The sequence below is a fragment of the Camellia sinensis genome, chromosome 15 (genome assembly GCF_055761805.1).
Source record: "Camellia sinensis isolate YWXY chromosome 15, ASM5576180v1, whole genome shotgun sequence".
NCBI lineage: Eukaryota > Viridiplantae > Streptophyta > Magnoliopsida > Ericales > Theaceae > Camellia > Camellia sinensis.
In genome coordinates, this window is record NC_138975.1 from 74,426,734 (window position 1) to 74,448,836 (window position 22,103).

At 37.5% G+C, this 22,103-nt stretch overlaps 1 pseudogene; it reads right to left on the bottom strand.

The window, feature by feature from the left end:
* Positions 1–3,193: 3,193 nt before the first annotated feature.
* Positions 3,194–22,103, bottom strand: part of LOC114293204 (potassium transporter 4-like) — a 51,746-nt pseudogene continuing 32,836 nt past the window's right edge.

Consider the following 22,103-nt stretch of genomic DNA (forward strand, 5'->3'; position numbering starts at 1 on the left):
TCAACCAAGCCTACATCCACTCATCAAGCTTCACTTGAGAATTTTCACTATCTTCTAGCCTCACAGGGTGCTAGCAACCTTTTCACAGATGAAGCAATCATCCACAGATTTTACATAGACTTTCTAAGTCAAGAACACTGAGTGTACTACACTCTTACAAGGTTGAAAAGAATGTGTTTTTGCTTTCATAGAAAGCTACAATAATTATCTCTCAAAGATAGATATAAAAATGAAGTTCTAATTTTTTGTAAACCTTACACAGGAAAGATGAGCTTAATGCTAGAAGGCTCAGTGTATAATTTTTTAGAGAGAATGTAAACAAAAATTGAAGAACATTTCTCAGAGAATTTTTTAGAGAATATATGTGAGTGATTATAGATCAAAGAATATTTTCTAGTTTTTTTTTTTTTTTTTTTGTAACTTGTTTACATTAGAGGATTTGGTATATATAATGAAACTTATAGCCGTTTATAGCTGTTTATAGCCGTTGTATTCATTTGAATTTATAGCCGTTGTATTCATTTGAATTTGTAGCTGTTTATAGCCGTTGTATTTATTTAAATTTATAGCCGTTGTACTCCATCATTACTAATTTGAATATCTTCCACTCCATCATTACTAATTTGAATATCTTCCACTTGAACATTTTGAACCTTTTGAACTGCTACTGTGCTGGGCTATTTGAACCTCTATTTTGGGCTATTTGAACTCCTGATTTAATCAAATATTAAATACATTCTAACAACTTTTAGGGTAAAGGTTTAGGTGAGAAATAATGGGACAAAATAAATTTTGATTCTATTTTTCTCTTTCAAATAAATTAAAACATAATTAAATAAATCATCAAAATAAATTTTGGATTTAAAACATAATTAAATAAATCATCAAAATAAATTTTGGATTCTATTTTTCTTTTTCAAATAAATTAAAATATAATTAAATAAATCATCAAAATAAATTTTGGATTCTATTTTTCTCTTTCAAATAAATTAAAACATAATTAAATAAATCATCAAAATAAATAAGTCTAACAGTGTACTTATACATTCATATTTATAATTTGAATGCTTTACATACATGTTTTAGATACTTTGGTGACACTTTTTGAACCCTCCGAGCATGACATGTGTGATGAATCTTCTTATGTTTTGCATTCTTCAAAATACAAAGTTTACTCAAAATATATTTTGTAACATTTATAAGATGAAGTGTCACAAAAATATCCTACAAAAAAAATGATAATTAGAAAAATTGACATACCATATGGCATGTTTGACACGCGTGTCCCAGGCGTGTTAGTGTCCTGCACATGTTTGATACAGACACAACATCCATTTGAAGTGTTAGTACTTCATACAGACATGTTTATGAAATGAGTGGTGAAATAAGAAAAAGATATGATAGGAAAGAAAGTCATTTTGAAATAACATGAATTGAGGATAAGCCGAGAGAATTTATGAAAACAATGTGCTCGTCCGGTGCAACAAAAATCAATTACTCCTTTAGTAACTAGTAGCAATTTAATTCAAGCTAACGATACTTACTACACACACAAGCAAGGCCAAAGTTCTAATGGCATGGAAGCTTACAATTTACATAAGAAATGGCATGTCTGATGATCTTGATCCACAACCCTGACACTATATAAAGCCCGGGAAAAAATCAACAAAGACATTTTGGTCACTGAATCCTAACTTGCCTGTTCTATCTTGCTGCTGATATCTATGGTTTATCATATTTAACATGAACAAATTTTGTTTCTTTGAACAATGCATTGACTCAACTAGTTTAAACTTGTACTAAGGCCTCGTTTGTCAACTATACATTTTAGTTAAAAAGTCAAAAAGTTACTATAAGTTGTCACATTACTCTCTCTACTTTTCTACACATCTTTTCGTAAAAAGCCAAAAAGTTTCTAAAATAACAAATAACCCTTTTATTAATAAATTATCAGGTCAGTTAACAATTTTTAATGATATCATAAATATATTTCAATTAATAATTACGATAATTTTATTATTATATAAGAAAACAATTAGAAATTTTATTTTTTCACTTAATTTTGTTAAATAAAAAGTTATAACAAAAAGATATTTGTAATTTTTCAAACTATATAAAGTAATTCATATTTTAAACAAGCCACAAAGAGTATATTTGCAATTTACCTTAACTTTTATGTTAGGGAAATCAATGTTTGTTTATTAATTTCATTTTTTTCTTTGACAAATTTCACTTTACTCCCTTTTTATCAAATTAATTAGTGATTAAGTATAAGACACTTTTACATATAGGATTGACAAATTTTAAGCTGCAAGCCAAGCAACCAATTCTTATAATCTAACCTACTAACCTACCAAACTCAATCCTTTACCTTCTCAAAGCCAATTCTTATAATCTAACCTACCAAACTCAACCCCTCACCTTCTCAAACCACACAAGTTGTTTTGGATTGGTGCAATTTTGGGCTGATGCAATGTTTTTTTTTTTTTTTTTTTCTTTTTGTTTGGTTTTTTGTAAACTAAATGGGCAATATGAGTCCAAGTGTTGCAACAAAAACAAAAATAATATCCTTGACCCATCCTACTAAGATCAAAACCCTTTCATATTAAGATCTTGCAAGCTCGTGGCCTCGTGCAAAATTTCTAGTAATTTAGGAATTTTGCACCCTAACAGACCAAATCAAAAGCTGCTTAATTTGCAGTCTCTCATCAAATTTATGGGTTTCTTCTCATCTAATAAGCAGCATACAAGACAATAGTTGACTATGGGTATCTTATTTTTACCAAATAAAAATAAAGAAAATAAAATAAAATAAAAACGGTTCAACAATGGGTACCCACAATCCTCCATTTCCGTTTGGCATGGTCAAGTAGCACCACTATCTGAGAGGGAGAGCTATGAATGCAGCAACATTGAATGACATTTAAAAGAACCTAACGACCTCTTAAATTGTATCAGCATAATTATAGACAAGCTAAAGTTTAATTTCACTGCAAAAATGCATCTTGAAATCCACCCCATTCCTCCACAGTCGTTTTTAGTTTGAAAGCCCAAGTAACTCTCAAAAACTATGTCATAATATCAAATTATCAATATGCATAGACCAAACAACGAAAAAACCTCTTACATTTCGTACTTCAGAAATATAGAGGAAGATTGGTGGAGAATAGTTCCCATCAAAGATTGGATATCACTAAACATAATATGTCATGCCAACTTCTATAAGGCTAATGTAAGGAATGTTAAGCGCCACAACAAGGCCCCTGTAGTTCTTTCGGGGAAATGAATATCTAATGTCAATAACAAGCTTGTTCAAAAATGACGAAGATCTCCTTGCTTTAACATGAAAATGGCCTATTATATACGCAACCCCTGCTTCTTTTACCTGGATCAAGTCCAAGAGCTCTTCTCTAACCAAAGGGGCCATCCCAGGGTTTAGTGGCAATTGAAACCTCACTTGTCGCTTCTTCATCTGAGGATTTTCATCTTCATAAGAAGACTGCAAACTCTGAAGGGTTTAAAGACTTGCTACTTTGGATGGAATTGAATGTACCACAATCCTCTTGCTCAGATACTATCGAGCATGAGCTTAATTGAATAGTTCTAGTGCTTATCACAGCCATCCTCCCATCAAATGATGCACTGTCTCTGTCAGAGCTTGATAATGTTGGTTCTACTGCCTCTATCTGGATGAACTCTGCTACACTTTGGATGAGCTGGTTCTCAAATTCTCCATCATCTCGTTGAATGTCTTTATACCCGTACCTCACAATGCACTGGTACATCCGATAGGGTCTTGGGAAAATACGACCAACGAGGAATCGTTCCTCCGAGGAGACATGGGGTACCGAAACAGATTTTACACAAACAAAACTAACGGAGTGTGAAATGCTAAGAGATTTGTCACATAGTGAGAGAAGATTGCAGGCACTCTTGTTGCCAATTCTGAGTACACAAGTCCTATTCCTGGCACTCGGACAATGCCAAGGCTGGGGCCCAGGCCAAGTAGCCAACGCAATGGAACTTTGTTGTGAAGATCAAAGTTATACTTTTTGCGAGTTCCATAGTATCAGACATACATGATGACCATAAAGATAAAGGAGAGAACAAGAGAAACCCAGCCACCTTGAAGAACTTTCATGAGTGCAGATGACAGGTAGACGTCCTCAATAAACCCAAAAAAGAGAAGAAATGTTGCGGCTAGTAGAATGCTTCTTTGCTAGACGAAGACTAAAACAAGTGCCATGAGACACGTTGTGATAAACATAAATGTCATGCAAGCGAGGCCTAGGAACCAAAAACTAGATAATAAGGGTATTTCCTTCAAAACAAACATAACCACAGAAAAGTAAGATACCCTCAAGAAGAAACTGAGAGAGAGAGAGGACAACAAAGTGTTCCTCCTGCTTCCTGCTATTGTTTTTAAAATGGCAAATGTAAACAGCTTCAAGCTCCATCAATGGACACTCCTTATAGTAATAAACTTATAACCTAAGTAGCACAAACATGGATACATCGACACGTCGATTTTCAAAAAAATACAAGACATGACACATACTTGGGACACCTTAAAATTTTATATTTTTACAAATTTGTTATGTCACATATGTGAATTATTTATTCAAAGTTAACGAAAAATATGTAACATAACACTAATTCCATTAACAAGCTATATATTTCATAACTTAAACGTCAAAATACCACTCCATGGGAATTACATTCTATAGCATGCAAAACAAATATAAAACTTTATAATACAAATGATTTATTCATCTCATAAATATTTAAAAACATATTTAGAGTGCATAAATTGTATTATGAAAAATGCAAAACATTATTATTGCGAAGAGATTCATTATACAGGATGTCTTTGGAGGGTTCAAGAAGTGTCTGTAAAGTGTCCAATATTATGGATTTGATATTTTAATTGAAATGCATTGAAGAAGTGTTGAACACGCTTTTAAGAGTGTTCGAAGTGTTGAAGACGCTTTTAAGAGTGTTCGAAGAGTGTTAGTATCCGACATAAGTTAGACATGACATGTTTCCTCCGCAGAAGCGTTTGTGCATTCTAGCTAATAACTGATTGACTTATAGGTATAATCTATGTTTGTGATCTAACAAAAAGCAAAATCTAAGTGTTTACAAGTGTCTCCAAATTTCTCTTTTACTTATTTATTTTATATTTCTTTTGTGGAAGAGCAAAATCAAAATCTAGAAATATCTATATTTCTGTGCAACTCACAAGTTCATTTATCTAGCTCTAGTACTTCCTACTCTTTATTTATATATTTATTCGTTTCTTTATCTTTTTTTATGAATTTTTTTTATTTGTTTGTTTTTCTTTTGAAGTGGGGTCAATGGGAAATCATTTGGGTCTTCATATCTAAGTGGAACTAGGATATCATTTTGGGGGTGCCAAACCTTGACAAATCAAGTATGTGTATGATTTCAAATGAATTGCATCATACAATCAATTACAACGTAATCTCATATAAATTTCACTAAACATAATTATTTCAAGTAAATTTAATTATATAATCATTCAATTACAACTAAATTTTATTCAAGTAAAAAGAAACCATCCTATCGTTCCGTATTAAACTGTTCAACATTAATTATAACTAGAACTAATGTTCATCATAAACACATATTGAGGTCATCTAATCAAATTAAATTACAATAATTTCAAGTAGAATTATGAATACAAATAATTAATAAAGAATGAACCTCTTGCTTTATGAAATACTTATGATTTCACTACTATAATTACAAAACAACAACAATTAAAAATTAATCAAATTTCGTATTTTGGATAAATGATGATCTCCAAATCAAACCAACCTAAGCCTCGAGTCTCACTCAAGTGGGGTCAACTACATGAATCACTTTCCTCCATTTTACTCTGTCAAGGATTATATGCTTAGTTAAATTAAATAAATTCATTATTTTTTTACAACTGCATCTCATGTAAGTCCTAAAATTTCCATTTATAGTAATCATATAACTCTTCTTAACCGGTGCATTTATAAGTCTTTGTTGTACATAACCAACTTGTGAACGCATTGTTTCTTAGAGCATCTCCAATGGTTGTTGCTATTTTGCTATTGCTATAATTTGGCAATGAATAGTGTTATTTTGCCAAATTATAGCAATGGTACTCCAATGGTCATTTGCTATTTTTGGCAAATCTCAACCAACTTTCCCTCCAAGTTTGTAGGTGTTGTTTGGATATAGGTTTTTTGTGATTTTATTTTTATTTATTTTTTATTTTTTGTGACATTTTTTTACATGTTTGTTAAAAAAATTATGTATTTATATTATTCCCAACTAGACAAATATAAAAAATTTAAAAAAAAAATGAAAAATTGGAAAAAAAAATTGTTTGATTAATTCACCCCACTAAAAAACATATCACTACATATTTAATAAATTTTTTTAACTACATATAAAAAATAATTTTTCCCCAATTACCCACCAATAACCAACCACCAACAACCATCCATTATTAACCCAGGATTCATTCACTCACATCCACCCACCCAACAACCACCCATTATTCATCCACCCACCCAACAACCACCCATTATTCATCCACCCACTCAACAACCATCCATCATTCACCCACCCACAATTTTCTCTATAAATATAACATAAGGTTTTCTACAATTTTCATATTCACTTACCTATCATTTTCATATCTTCAAAACTCTCTGTACCGGCCAAGAAGATTTTCTACAATTTTCATATTCACCTACTTACCCATCCACCTACAATGAACAATTTGAGTAAAGCCATATTAAATGGAGATTTTGATGAATCTTCATCATCTGATGATGATATCATCATGATGCAATTATTCACAGCGCAACAACAAAGATTACAGATGTTAAGCCTAAGCCAACAAACCAGACGTGTTGGTTCCACAAGTGGTCGTCGATACATTAATCGTGAGAGGGTCAAAGGCGACGAACAAATTTATAGAGATTATTTTGCAGATAATCCTGTCTATCTAGAAGAATTCCGAAGACGTTTTCGAATGAGGCGGTCATTGTTTGTTAGTATCTTACACGATATTCAACAAGTGAATGAGTACTTCATCCAAACCCGTGATGCCACTGGTGCTCTTGGATTATCCGGTGTACAGAAGATGATTGCAGCACTTCGGATCCTCCAATACGGCGTGCCTGCTGATACTGTAGACGAGTACATTAGAATCGGCGAAAGTACTGCAATTGCCGCCTTAAATTTTTTTACCAGATCAATTGTTGCTACCTATGAAGCCGTTTACTTAAGATCTCCAAATGAAGCAGATGTCGCTAGATTATTGCAAAAGGGAGAGTAACGTGGGTTTCTTGGAATGTTAGGGAGTTTGGATTGTATGCACTGGCGTTGGGATAAATGTCCAAGTGCCCAAGCCGATGCTTACACTGGACACTATCACAAACCAACAGTTGTACTCGAGGCAGTTGCCTCCTATGACTTGTGGATTTGGCATGCTTTCTTTGGCATGCCTTCTTTGGCATGCCTGGCTCTCTAAATGATATTACTGTTCTTGACAGGTCGCCTTTATTTGCTGAACTAACTAGAGGACATGCCCCTGCTGCCAACTACACCATCAATAATCATGTATATACCATGGGGTATTATCTTGCTAATGGTATCTATCCTCGTTGGGCAACGATTGTGAAAACAATATCTCAACCTCAAGGCGCAAAGAGACAACTATTTGCGAGGATGTAGGAGGCATGTCGGAAAGATGTCGAAAGGGCATTTGGAGTACTCCAAGCACGATTTAATATTGTCAGCGTGCCAGCTAGAGGTTGGAGTGATGGGGATCTATACTACATCATGAAGACGTGCATTATTTTGCACGACATTATCATTGAAGACGAGCGTGATATTCCAGAAAATGAACACAGTGCAGCACAACTTGAGACTGATACCAGTAATTTGGGCTGTCAAGTGTCACGTGATCCAAATGAGGAGTATGCTCAATTTATGTTGAATCAGCAAAGGATTAGATCTATTGAAGCCCATAATGTAATTCGTAATGATCTAATTGAACACTTGTGGTCCCGAGCTGGAGAGTTAGATTAAGTTTGCATTTTATCTTTTTAATGACAGTTAATGTCATTTAATGTCAGTTAATATCTTTTTATTCTAATAAAATGTTCTTCATTTAATGTCTTTTTATTTTACAATGTCTTTTAATGTCAGTTAATGTCTTTTAATGTCAGTTAATGTCTTTTTATAAAATGTCTTTTTTTACATTGTGAAGTACAAAATATAAAAAAAAAAAAAAAAAAAAAAAACATGAAATTGCATTACAAAATAAAAATTACATTGCAAATAAAGACTAACAATTACATTAAAAAATAAATGGTATTGCAAATTTCAAAAAAATTTATCCCGTAATTATTCATCAGGAGGTAGGGGGAAATAAAAATTTGGTCCACTCACATTTGAGGACCACTTAGCGAAAATCTCATTTTTTCGCATTGTGTAATACGCTTTCATCTGAGGGTCCAAATGAGAAATGTCCGTAGTCATTATTTGGTGTTCTTCCTTTTTCATCTCAAACTCATGTCTTTTCATCTCAAGTTCTTTCATCTCCTGCAGTGCTTGAATCATTTTTTTCTTCTCTTTCCTCTTTTTTCTTTTCTTTCTCAGCAAGGTGTTGGTTAAATGTGTCTAATTGTATGCTCATTTTTTGGACTTCAGTTTCAATGACTTGATTTCTCCGGAATAATTCTTTTGCAGATTTTCTACCCATCGGCCTTTTACCCTTTCAAGAGACACTACCCTCACCAATAGTTGGATTGTTACCAACACTTGGATTATTGTCGTCTTCAAAAGAAATGCAGTTTTTCAAAGGGGAATCAGGGGCTGAATTAGGGGTAAACACTGTATGCATCCTTGACTTTACCGTATTCGTGGGAGTTACATCTTGCCACCTGATATTGTCTTGCAATATTGGCCAACAATGTTCAAAAGCGAAATGTTTGTTTTCATCTTAATGGTATAACAGTTTTGCTTGAAGCATCTGTGTAAAAAAAATTGAAACATTATTTAATTACGTAATTTTTATACGATACCAGAATAAGAAACTAAACATAATAATTGAAAATAAAAACTTACTATATCAACTTGAGAAATCCCACTTGGGTAAAGATTTTCGACTTGAGCTAAACATCCTCGAAATTTGTTAGAACATTTCATGATTATACCCCATCGAGATTGAATAGACACTTATGTTCTGGACTGATCATTCTGAAGCAGGCAAAAATTTTCGTAAATTCTCCCCCAAAAGTGAGCATACGATTGCGAATTGCCAACAATTGGGTCTTCCGAAATGTGACACCAAGATTTACAAATTGCCATAACTTCTTCAATGGTGAATGATTTTCCTCTCTTTGTTTTTGATGAACCTTCCATAGTGATTGGATGAAAAAACTAAAAAGAAAATAATTTAAGAGGTTTGCTGTTAAATCAGATTCAAATAAAAGAGGAGAAAAGAAAAATTAAATGTAAATGTTTGTGTGAAATAAAAGTGGCATGGAGAGTTTCAATTTATAGAAATTAAATATATTACCGTTTGGAAAATAGCCGTTTAAAAGAGCTATTGTAAAAAATAATTTCAAAAAAATTTTTTTTTGTTAAACAAACCAAACAGAGCCCAACGGCTCTTTATTACACTGAGGCATCACCTTATTTTGCCATACATCTAGAATGATCCACTCTCTTCTCACTCTCATTCTCCTCCACGGCTCTTCCTCTCCCTCTCATTCTGACTCTGTCTTCTCCACCATGGCCGAAATCAAACAGAGCACAAACCACTCTCCCTTCTCCTCCATGGTTGAAACCCCTCTCTCACTCTCTCACTCTCTCTCCCTTTCAGTCTCTCACTCTGTCTCCTCTATGATCGAACCCCTTTCCATGGTCGAACCCCTTCTCCTCCATGATCTCCTCCATGATCGGAACCCGATCTCCCCATTCTCCTCCAAGATCGGAACCCCCTCTCTCTGGTTTCACTCTGTCTCCCTCTCAATCCTCGCCTCCAATCTGTGTACTCTCCGCCTCTGGTACGATCTCCATCTATATACATACTCATATATATATATATATATATATATATATATGTTTTGATATGTCTTGATCTCCATCTATACGATCTGTCTTCATGTGTTTTGATCTGTCTTGATCTCCATTTATATCTGTCTTAATCAATTCTTTTTGATATATATGTTTTGAATTTTTTTGATATATATGTCTTCATCAATTTTTCTATTATATATATATATATATATATTTTTCATATCTATATATATATCTGTCTTCAATTTTTTATATCTGTCATCAATTTTTTGATTATCCGGTATACAGAATTTATATATATATATATATATGTTTTGATATCTGAAACTGATTTGCTGATAAATGAAGTAAAAAAAAAATTGAGAAACCGAATTTGGGTTTGTCAATTTCATTTTGAAATTTGCTTGATTCTGAAAATTGGGTCTCCAACAGTCTGATTTTTGCTGATCTGGCAAGCTTGGCATCTACTATTTCACTTGCCAAATTTGAGAACACATATGGCATCTACCATCTTTGGCAAGTGAAATAGCAGACCGTTGGAGACTCATTTTTGCCATTCCTGTCATTTTTTAGCTTTGGCAACTGATATAGCAGCTCCATTGGAGATGCTCTTAGTTGTCCATCGTTTTGTCCTGTAAAGCATTGTTCGCCTTATAGTTGTTCTATAAAAAAATTTCTTTCAATTTTGTTGGTATTGTCGATCATCACAACAGTTGGGGAGATTAGAGCAAATGTGGTCCATAGAATTAAGGCAGAGTGGCTCAAGTGGAAGAGTGTATTTGGGGTACTGTGCAATGAACGAGTACCCACTAGACTAAGAAAAAAGTTCTATAGAACAGCTATTAGACTAGCAATGTTGTACGGGATGGAATGTTGGGCAACCAAGAAATAACATGTAGATAAAATGAGTATTGTTGAGATGAAAATACTAAGGTAGATGTGTGGCAAAACTAGGAAAGACGGAGTTAGAAATGAATCTATTTTTGAATGGGTAAGAGGAGCACCAATAGAAGATAAGCTGAGAGAGAATAGATTGAGATGGTTTGGTCATATACAACGGAGATCAACAGAGGCAATAGTGAAGAGATGCAACACAATGATGGTAGATGAAAGTGTTAGGGGAAGGGGTAGACTTAAATTAACATGGGCTAGTATTGTAAATAAAGATATGAATCTCCTTATTTTGACTAATCAAACAGCCTTTGATAGAGTCAAGTGGAGAAGAAGGATTAATATAGCTGACCCCATTTGATGGGACTTAAGGCTTCGTTTGGTTGGGTTTGGTTTGGTTTAATAATATCATCTGAGAACAACATACACCATGGGACATCGTCATGAATGTGTTTAGTTAATTGACTAAAGAAAGTAGGAGGTAAGGACTTCAATTGACCCTTGATGTAATCCTATAGTAATTGGAAATTCACTAGTTTCTCTTGCAGGTGTTCTAATCGTAGTCCCAAGTCCATTATACATTTCTTTTATCACATCAATATACCTTTTGGTCATGCCCTTTTTCTCCAACACCTACCATATTAGAGCATCTCCTAGAGCCTTACATTTTAAATCAAAATAGCAAGCCAAAACAACAAAAAAGACCTCCAATAGTTTTGTCAAATGCTTCAACAATTTGATGAAAGCTACAGTTGCTAGCTTCCTTTAGCGAGGTACTGTTACAGGGCTATTCATTTTTTATTACTTTATTCCCAATGTGTCATTGATGATCAAGTTATTTACAATTTTATCTAAAAAAGAAAGAACAAATATTTTAATGAAAAATAGTTAAAGCGGAGAGTACTGTCAGAGTGTGAATTGCAAAAGTGAATAGCTAAAATAAATAAATTTTTAAAAAAGCTAATTACGGAAAAAAATTTCATTATCATCGTTGGAGATGATCTTATATTAAAAATAAATAAATAAATAAAAACTAACTTGAAAGGGGTTATCAAAAAAATATTAAAAAAACTGATGGTCAACTTTTTTAATTGGTAAAATGAATGAAGGTGGTCATTTTTGGGGTGCAATGTACAATATGTTGGTATGTATAGCATCTCAAATGCTATGGTATGGCCACTATATAGATTTATTTATTTATTTATTTTAGATATCATATACTACATATGTGGGATATACATGAATTTCTTCCAACATGCCCCTATGAAATAATCATAGTTCTACCCCTGTTCATATCTGTGACACATGCTTGTGTCTATACCCATGCTTACTTCCTGTATTTTAGGTGAGTGCACATATCTCATATGTTTAAAATAGGAGTATAAAAATAATAGTTGGTAATAAATCACTCCTCTCCAATCTACCAAACAACACTTGGAAATCAAGTTTTGGAGTTGTAAATAAGCAGTACAGGCAAACACACAAGCTCAATGCAATGCTCAAGGATTTGAGAGAACAAGATCATGCAATCCCAAAATCAATCAACTTACCATAAGCATTTCCAATTAAAGTTGTATTGTGGAACCCAATAGTTATAGCAAGCATAATGATCATGAGGATCCAGTTTATTTTTGGTATATATATCTGCCCGTGAATATGTTTTGAGGTGTTCACAACCTAGACTCGTGGAAAGCACCCATGGGCATGGCATTGCTTGACAATGGAGAATGTTGCAGTGATGATAGCCTGACTTCCAACAATAGCTGCTAGAGTGGCAATAATGAAGACTGTCCAAAATACAACATCTGCAAGACAACCAACAGTTAAAAGTAGATTAAGACTAAATTTGGCTTCAAGAACAAAATGCATGAAACAATTCCAAGTCAAGTGAAAATGCAAAAACCAGGTATTGAGTCATAGAAGCTTTCAGGAATGGATGAGATATTTCTAGACAGGAAAGCAGTCTGGCCCATGTATTGTACAACCAAACAGGAATATACAACAAATGAAAACACGAGCTGCACAAACAAGAAGAATGTTCAAATCAACACCTGCACATAATAAATAGGGATCCACATTATGACACACAATAAATCATGGGAACCTATATTTTAAAATGTGACAGTTACAACCCCTATGGTACCAACTAAAGTGAAACCAATAACTAACCTCCCTTGAGGATTGAAAAAATTACATTGATCCTCACAAGTTTGGCATAATTACACTATATTCTGATATAGACGAGATTTTAGAATTTTTACACTTTTATTTTATTTATTTGGGTATTAGCATTTTATTAATTATTATGTTTCTTAAATTGTGTAGATTTAACTAGTTTCCTATTTTATTAGTTTCTTGTTCTAGAAGAATTAGGTTTATTATAAAGAGGGGTTGTAAGCCTTAGGGAAAAAACAATTTTGAGAATTAATACAAATTCGAGCTTATACTCTTTTTTCTAACCTTGGGTTCTTTAAGAATCAACCGCAATTGAGCCCTTATTCTCAATATTCTTCGTGATTCAATAAGTCTACTAAAGGATCTTGCATCCAGTATTCATTCTTGAATTGGCGGTCTCCAAGATTGTTACTTTACCTTATCTATTTTGTGTTTGCCACGTCATCAGGTGGTATCAGAGCTTATGATTGTTCCTACACCATGCCTCAAAGTTGTGACAGTGCTCAGAAGGTTCCTGTGGAAGAAGAGGCAATTGATGATGATCTCAACGTATTGAGTTTCCACAAACAAAGACTAAGAAGGATCATGCATCCAAGAAGGATACAGATCACATGAACCAAGTCCTTGAACAAGAGGACACAATTACGTGGCCATTCACATAAAAAATTATTCTACATCCGATTGTGGATCGGAATAAACCAACAGATAATCACTTTTAAAGAATTATAGAATCATTTTCGTGATCATTTAACTTTGGAAGACAATTCTTTAAAATTTAGATTTGAGAAAATTAATCTTAAATACAAAGTGGTTGTGGACAAGTATAGACATATCAAATTGTTTCGAACAATGAAACCTCAATGACGAGTTTTCTCAAGTGGGGGAAAATGATGTAGACAAGATTTTAGAATTTCAAATTATTTTATTTTATTTATTTTGGTGTTAGTATTTTATTAGGAATCTTCTAGTTTAGTATAGAATCTAAGAATGTTTGCATTTCTTAAATTGTGTTGATTTAATTAGTTTTCCTAGTTTATTAGTTTCTTGTTCTATAAGAATTAGATTTATTTAATTATAAATAAGGGTTGTCAATCTTAGGGGAAAAACAAATTTTGAGAATTAATACTATTTTGAGTTTATAGTCTTCTTTCCAAACTTGGGTATTCCTTGAGAATCAACCACTATTGAGCCTTTATTCTAGGTTTTCTTCGTGAGTGAACAATTCTACAGAAGAATCGTGCTTCCGATATTCATCCTTGAATCAACGTTCTCTAAGATCATTACCTTTATCTATTTTGCATTTCCCGTTGCATCATGTTCCCTTAGGATTTTAATTCAAAAAACAAGTTGCACTCTTTCCATCAATCATTTGTTAGCCGAATTGATAGAAAAACAATGTTGTCATCTTTTTTACATTAAAATATATATCTTATCAATGATTATACCTTTGTCTACACACCATTTGTATTTTTCTGGTCATTTTAGCCTTATTACGAGGGAGGTTAGTGTACTTATGTCAAACTTGTGAGACTTGCTATATTTTATTACTAAATCTCAGAGATGGTCAGTCTCTAACCAGCAAACCAGTCAATCCCAGAGTCCTACAGTGCTATGCTGAAAAACTCAGAATACCATTGTAGACACCCCATTTTTGACCGACCTTAAGACTCAGACGTCACCGATTGAGCGCTTGGTGATGTTGCATAATGTGCTCGTTCAGAAGTTTTAGAGTCGCGGCCGTGAGCCCTGCCTCCAGACTTCCGAACCCTCTTCTGTGCCTTGTCTCGGTTTGCGAACCAGACTCGATTTTCTCTGTTTCTTTTCTTGAGGGGAGGGAGAGGTCCCGTAGACCATCTCTCAATGTCCGTAGGCTACATTTGGTGGCCGTAGGCCATTTTTCCCATTTCGGAGTCCGGTTTCCGGTTTTCGGAGCCGTCAGGCCGTGTGCCTCGGTTCGGGACCGCTTAACCATCTCCTATTGCTCTAATTTTTGGCATACTTCCTATTTGCTCCCTTTTGAGGGACACTGGGGTCTGAGAAACCCACTTCGTAGCCGAATGCCACTTTCGGTGCTTAACAGCCCATTTTCGGGACCCCGAACTGCGTGTTTTGGTCCCCGAGCATTCGTTTTGCAACGGTTTTCGTTCATTTTTGGCAGGTACCTCTGTTTTATCACCGGGGAGGTCACTGAAGGGTGGGAGGCCAGCAATTGTTGCAGCAACCAGTTATACATCCTCCGACGCCCTCTGGCGCCCGTTTTTCGCACTTCCAAGCTATTGTTGAACACATTGGGCCCATTTTCTCGAACTTTGAACCACATATTTGTGATGTACACACATGAGAGGACCCTAAAAGTTCATGGCCGGCCATTAATTCAACTTGACCCTTTTGACCCCCTCCTTCCGGGCTAATGTTGAACCCCTTTGACCCTTTTTCTTGAACTTTGAACCACATATTTGTGATGTACACACATGAGAGGACCCTAAAAGTTCATGGCCGGCCATTAATTCAACTTGACCCTTTTGACCCCCTCCTTCCGGGCTAATGTTGAACCCCTTGGACCCACTTTCTCGGACTTTTAACCACAGAGTTGTGTTGTACACAGATAGGAGGACCCAACCAGTTGGTGGCCGGCCAGAAAATCTGATTGACCCTTTTGACCCCTAGCCGGCCGGCTAGGGGGTGTGGCCGGCCGGCCACCTGCAGCAAAAGTACCAGGCCGGCCGAGCTCCTTGCACTGTTCCCTTTACAGCTGTGAGGCTTTATCCCCCAGAAAAGATCTTTATCCGGGGGATATTTTGTGGAGGAAAGTTACTCTCATTTTCCCCCACCTTTACACCCCCTTTCTGGCCTATATAGCAAGCAAGATATATCCTTTGTTGGGGTTAGAAAACTTCACCTTCAAGCCTCCATACACAACTCCATCTCCATACCTCTCATTTCTTGAAAAATCTCTAAGTCCCTAACCATCATTCCTTCTACACCACCAAGCTCTACCACCACCACCTCATTTCCAGCAACAAGGAAGGTTTCTCAAAGGCCAAAGAAGCTGCAAATTGATCCAAGAAGCAACAAAAGTTTGAGTCTTCAAGGGTAAGTGATACTTTTCCTCTTTTGACCCTTTTTCTTGATCTATTTGTAAGCCCCACTTGCTTTTTGTTTCAAGCTCCGGCCCTAACTGAAAAGGGCCCTCTTTTGAGCTCATCTTCACTTTTCATTAAGGGCTCAACCCTGTTTGAGCCCTCCATGATATACTTGCTTCATTGATCCTCTTATATGTCATAATTTTGCATGCTATTTTTGGCCCATGAGCAATCTGTTTTCGAGCATGTTGTAAACTGATATTAGGCTTATTTTGAGCCCCTCTTCAACATTGAAGAAGGGCTCAATACCATTTGGGGCTTCCATGTTGTACCTACCTTTATACTCCTCTTTTCTTCCCCATTCTTGCATGCAATGGCAGCCTACCATACTTTTGTTTTTGGCCATTTTACAGTTCTGAAAAGGTGCTTATTTTGGTCCATTCTTCATGTTTCATTTAGGTCCTTTCATGGTTTGGGGTCTCCATAGGTCACTTCATGTTATATCCCTCTTTTATTCCCCATTCTTGCATGTTTAGTTAGCCTATCATTCTTTTGTTTTTGGCCATTTTACAGTTCTGGAATAGTGCTTATTTTGGTCCATTCTACATGTTTTATTAAGGGTCTTTGGCTATTTGGTGATTATTTTGTATACCTCATGTTATAGCCACTTTTGAGCCTTATTTTGCATCACATTTCTATCATGTTTGTATACTGATTTTGAGGCTGTCATAAACTGTAAATATTCATATTTTTGGTCCCTCTTCAATGTTGTAGAAGGAAATTTTTCAGTTTGGATTTTTCTTATATCACTTGCTTCATTACCCCTCTTTTGGCCCCTATTCTTGCATGCTATTTTTGCCATACCTATGCTTGCTGTTTGGCCATGTTTATAACTGTGAAAGTGCATCTTTTGGGACTGTCTAGCTTCTGTCTTTGCATTGCATGTCCATATTGTGCATGTTTGGCATAGCTATAGGCCATTTCGGGTGCCTAAATTCGCATTTCGGGACAATTCCTTGCATTTCATGTCGTTTCGCCTCATTTCGGGATTTTTTTCCCCCATATTTTAGTGCTGAAATTCCATTAGAATGACCATATCATGTTTTCATGTCATTACATCGCATTTTGTCATTGCCTCGGTTTGCGTGCCCGTGTGCACGCATTTCGAGGCACCCCATTTTCATCCGCCGGCATCCTATGTGAGTGTGGCTGAGGCTCACTCATGTTGGTATAAGCCCATATCATGTTTCCATGGCATTACATCGCATTTTGTCATTGCCTCGGTTTGCGTGCCCGTGTGCACGCATTTTGAGGCACCCCATTTTCATCCGCCGGCATCCTATGTGAGTGTGGCTGAGGCTCACTCATGTTGGTATAAGCCCATATCATGTTTCCATGTCATTTCATCGCATTCCGTCATCGCCTCGGTTTGCGTGCCCGTGTGCACGCATTTCGAGGCACTTCATTTTTCATCCACCGGCATCCTATGTGAGTGTGGCTGAGGCTCACTCATGTTGGTATAAGCCCATATCATGTTTCCATATCATTTCATCGCATTCCGTCATTGCCTCGGTTTGCGTGCCCGTATGCACGCATTTCGAGGCACTTCATTTTTCATCCGCCGGCATCCTATGTGAGTGTGGCTGAGGCTCACTCATGTTGGTATAAGCCCATATCATGTTTCCATATCATTTCATCGCATTCCGTCATTGCCTCGGTTTGCGTGCCCGTGTGCACGCATTTCGAGGCACCTCATTCTCATAGCATTTTGCCATTGCCTCGGTTTGCGTGCTGTGTGCACGCATTTCGAGGCACCTCATTTTCATCACATTCCGTCATCGCCTCGGTTTGCGTGCCCGTGTGCACGCATTTCGAGGCACCTCATTTTCATTGCGTATGCCATCGCCTCGGTTTGTGTGCCCTTGTGCACGCATTTCGAGGCATCTCATTTTCATCATATTCTGTCATTTTCTCGGTTTGCGTGCCCGTGTGCACGCATTTCGAGGCATATCATTTTCATAGCATTGTGTATGTTAGGATTATATCTTAGTTGCATATTGCATCGTGTTCGAAATAGGAGTTAGCCCGGGCACGGGAAACGAGGTACATTTCGTACTCCGAGTGACGGAATGTGTCTCAATTCCCCAGTCACCGACACTCCGGATTGCCCATGATGGAGTTAGGTTTTAGCTGTAGTTTCATGTGCATTCATCTTATATTGAGTTGTGCATTTCGACTTCTCGGCCATCATGCCTCGGTATGCGTGATTGGTGGCACGAGGATCGAGACATGCATATATTTGTGCAAATACATTGCTATGCCCCTTTCCTGCTCTCTGTTGCAGCAAAACGAAGAATCAGCAACTTTTTGGGGCTTGGCACGCATTTCAAGAACAGATGTAAACAGAGGCTAATTGGGGCATTCCGGTGGATTTCCGCGCAAGACAATCCGGACATGCATCATCCATCAGAAGCAAGGCAGTCCCTGGCTTGCACGCCAGTTTTACTTGTTTTCTTAGTTAATTCATTAATTAATTAGGATTCTGTAATATTTGGACTGTATATTTATTTGGACCCTCCGAGCGAGGGCATAACTGTAATAAGTGTGCGTGAGTGTGATGTATGTCTTCCAACCCCACGTCTTTCTCCCTTTTATTTATCCGCTTTTGATGGTTAGATTAGGGCATGTTTAAATTAGCATACAGTATGACAGCATGTTTGCATTCATTCATCTGTATTGCATGCACCGGGCTCGGCGCATCATACTAACTGCATTTTACTTTCAATTTCAAAGTTGAATACATGATAGTTGTAACATTTCATATGCCATCTTAGAATAGCCGAGCCTGCTATAATTGCATTTTGCATGTGTTGCATTAGGCATTTCTGTATATTTAGGATCATGCATGATTTCTAATAAATTCCTATTTTGGCTTGGAGTACTCGGCAAGCTTTATGCTTTAGCATCCTTGCATGCGTGTGAGTGATTGCCATGAATAGCATGCTTACCATGAGGCTATGTGCTTATCTGATATAACTGCCTGAATGTCTGTGGGTGAAGGTTGGGTTACTTAAATTGGAATAAATCATCAAATGTTTCAAGCCTACCTGCGGGTAGCAAACCATTTTCAAAAAAACAAGCATGAAATGTTTTGTTCCAATTCGGGCGACCCGGTCTATACTTATATGCTGTGAGCATCACATAGTAACCTAGGCTAATAACCGGATTAAGGACACACAAAGTTTTCAAAACTAGATATCATGGTTAGTAGATGCCGGTCTATGACCGGGCGAGCGGGGGTGCTCACGAAGTGACCTTCCCCAATCGTACCCAAGTTCCCGAGCCGAGGCAACTTTGGTGATGACGGACACGTGGCCTTTTGGCACCGAGTCAGGGTTTCCTAAATTTCCCAAAATAAAATATTTAGGTGGCGACTCTGTATCTGGCAAAGCAGTCCATGTTTGGCACTTCTTTCAAAAATCAGTTTTCTCAAAACGATTTGCCGGATTTGGACTCTTTGGTTCAGATTAGGAACCGTAACACAAAAATTGAGTCCGAACTATAGCATGAGGCCCACGGGCCTGTCTACAGTTTCTGGCGACTCTGCTGGGGATTTAGAGAACTTGACTCGAACTCATGATATCTGTTTTTGACTACACTTATGTGTTTCTTTGCATTGCATTTGCATTGGTGCGCCTAGGACACCGTGTTTGCTATCTGCTATTCCTGAACTGTTTGCCGGAGGCTTGTCTTGTCAAGGCATGACCATAAGGCTGACCGGTTGTGGGCTCTGCCAGTATGGGAACACAAACCCCGGTTTTACCGAGGCACCCTCTTTGACCATTCGACCTAGTGCATATTCGGATCCATAGTGACCAGTCCAAATTAGGACAGGTTGCTTACCCGTTTATAGGTTGTTTGAAACCGCTGCGTGCGTAGTGAAACCCTAGCTCCTAACAAAATAGGACAGGGAAACCCTACCCCAACATAGGGGTGTTTTGGCTCTCACTTATCTGTTATGTGCTTTAGAGTGCGTCTCTACAGGAATGCATGTATCAGTATATGAGTTTGGGCATCAAGCCTGCGGGCTTCAGTTCAGTGTTATCAATATCAGGCCTGCGGGCATCAGTTGGGCATCAAGCCTGCGGGCTTCAGTTCAGTGTTATCAGTATCAAGCCTGCGGGCATCAGTTCGGTATTGTCAGCATCAAGCCTGCGGGCATCAGTTCAGTATTATGGGTATCAGGCCTGCGGGCATCAACCAGTGTTTGAGAATGAGTTATCTGCGGATATCAGATTCTGTTTTAGGGAACAGTGACACAGGGATAATAATCAGTGTTTGAGGACAGTGTGTTATTCAGCTTATTGACTGTGTGTTGATTATGCCCGACTGTGTGTCTTGCATTTTATTTTAAGCTGTTATGCTGTCCGTTTATCTGTTTATTTATTTCCTTTTCGCTTTATTTATCTTTTGCTAGGGTCAGTTTTAGCACGACTGCTTCCAACCCAGCAGGCATTCCCCAAGCACTTTGGACACGAGGTCGTCGACTCCATCGATCTGAGGATCTAATCAACGGACAGCCAGTTGTAGACACCCCATTTTTGACCGACCTTAAGACTCAGACGTCGCCAATTGAGCGCTTGGTGATGTTGCATAATGTGCTCGTTCAGAAGTTTCAGAGTCGCGGCCGTAAGCCCTGCCTCCGGACTTCCAAACCCTTTTCTGTGCCTTGTCTCGGTTTGCGAACCAGACTCGGTTTTCTCTGTTTCTTTTCCTGAAGGGAGGGAGAGGTCCCGTAGACCATCTCTCAATGTCCGTAGGCTACATTTGGTGGCCGTAGGCCATTTTGCCCATTTCGGAGTCTGGTTCCCGGTTTTCGGAGCCGTCAGGCCGTGTGCCTCGGTTCGGGACCGCTTAACCATCTCCTATTGCTCTGATTTTTGGCATACATCTTATTTCATCCATTTTGAGGGACACTGGGGGCTGAGAAACCCACTTCGAGGTCGAATACAATTTTCGGTGCTTAACAGCCCATTTCCGGGACCCCGAACTGCGTGTTTTGGCTCCGGAACATTCGTTTTGCAGCGGTTTTCGCTCATTTTTGGCAGGTACCTCTGTTTTATCCCGAGGAAGGTCACTGAAGGGCGGGAGACCAGCAATTGTTGCAGCAACCAGTTATCTCTCCTCCGGAGCCTCCCGGCGCCCGTTTTTGCAACTTCCGGGCTAATGTTGAATACCTTAGAGGTAGTGTTGCCAACTTTCAACCACATATCTGTGATCTACACATCTGGGAGGCCACTAAAAGTTGGTGGCCGGCCATTAAGGTCACCTGACCCTTTTGACCCCTTTTTTCCGGGCTAATGTTGAACCCCTTGGACCTTTTTTCTTGAACTTTGAACCACATATCTATGATGTACACACTTGAGAGGCCACTAAAAGTTCATGGCCGGCCAGTAAGTCAACTTGACCCTTTTGACCCCCTCTTTCCGAGCCATTGTTGAACCCCTTGGGCCCACTTTCTTGGAACTTCAATTACATGGTTGTGTTGTACACACATAGGGCTACCTCCCCAATATCTGGCCGGCCAGAAAAGCTTGTTGACCCTTTTGACCCCTAGCCGGCCGGCTAGGGGGTGTGGCCGGCCGGCCACCTCCAGCCAAAGTGAGAGGCCGGCCGTATTCTCCTCACTGTAGCCTTTCCAGCTGTGGGGCAATATCCCCCAGATATTTTCTGTATCCGGGGGATATTTTGGGAGAGAGGATTCCTCTCCAACTCACCCCCCTTTTACACCCCTTTCTTGACCTTATAACCAGCTGAGGGTCTTCTTCATGGGGGTTAAAAAAAAAATTCTTCTCCAAG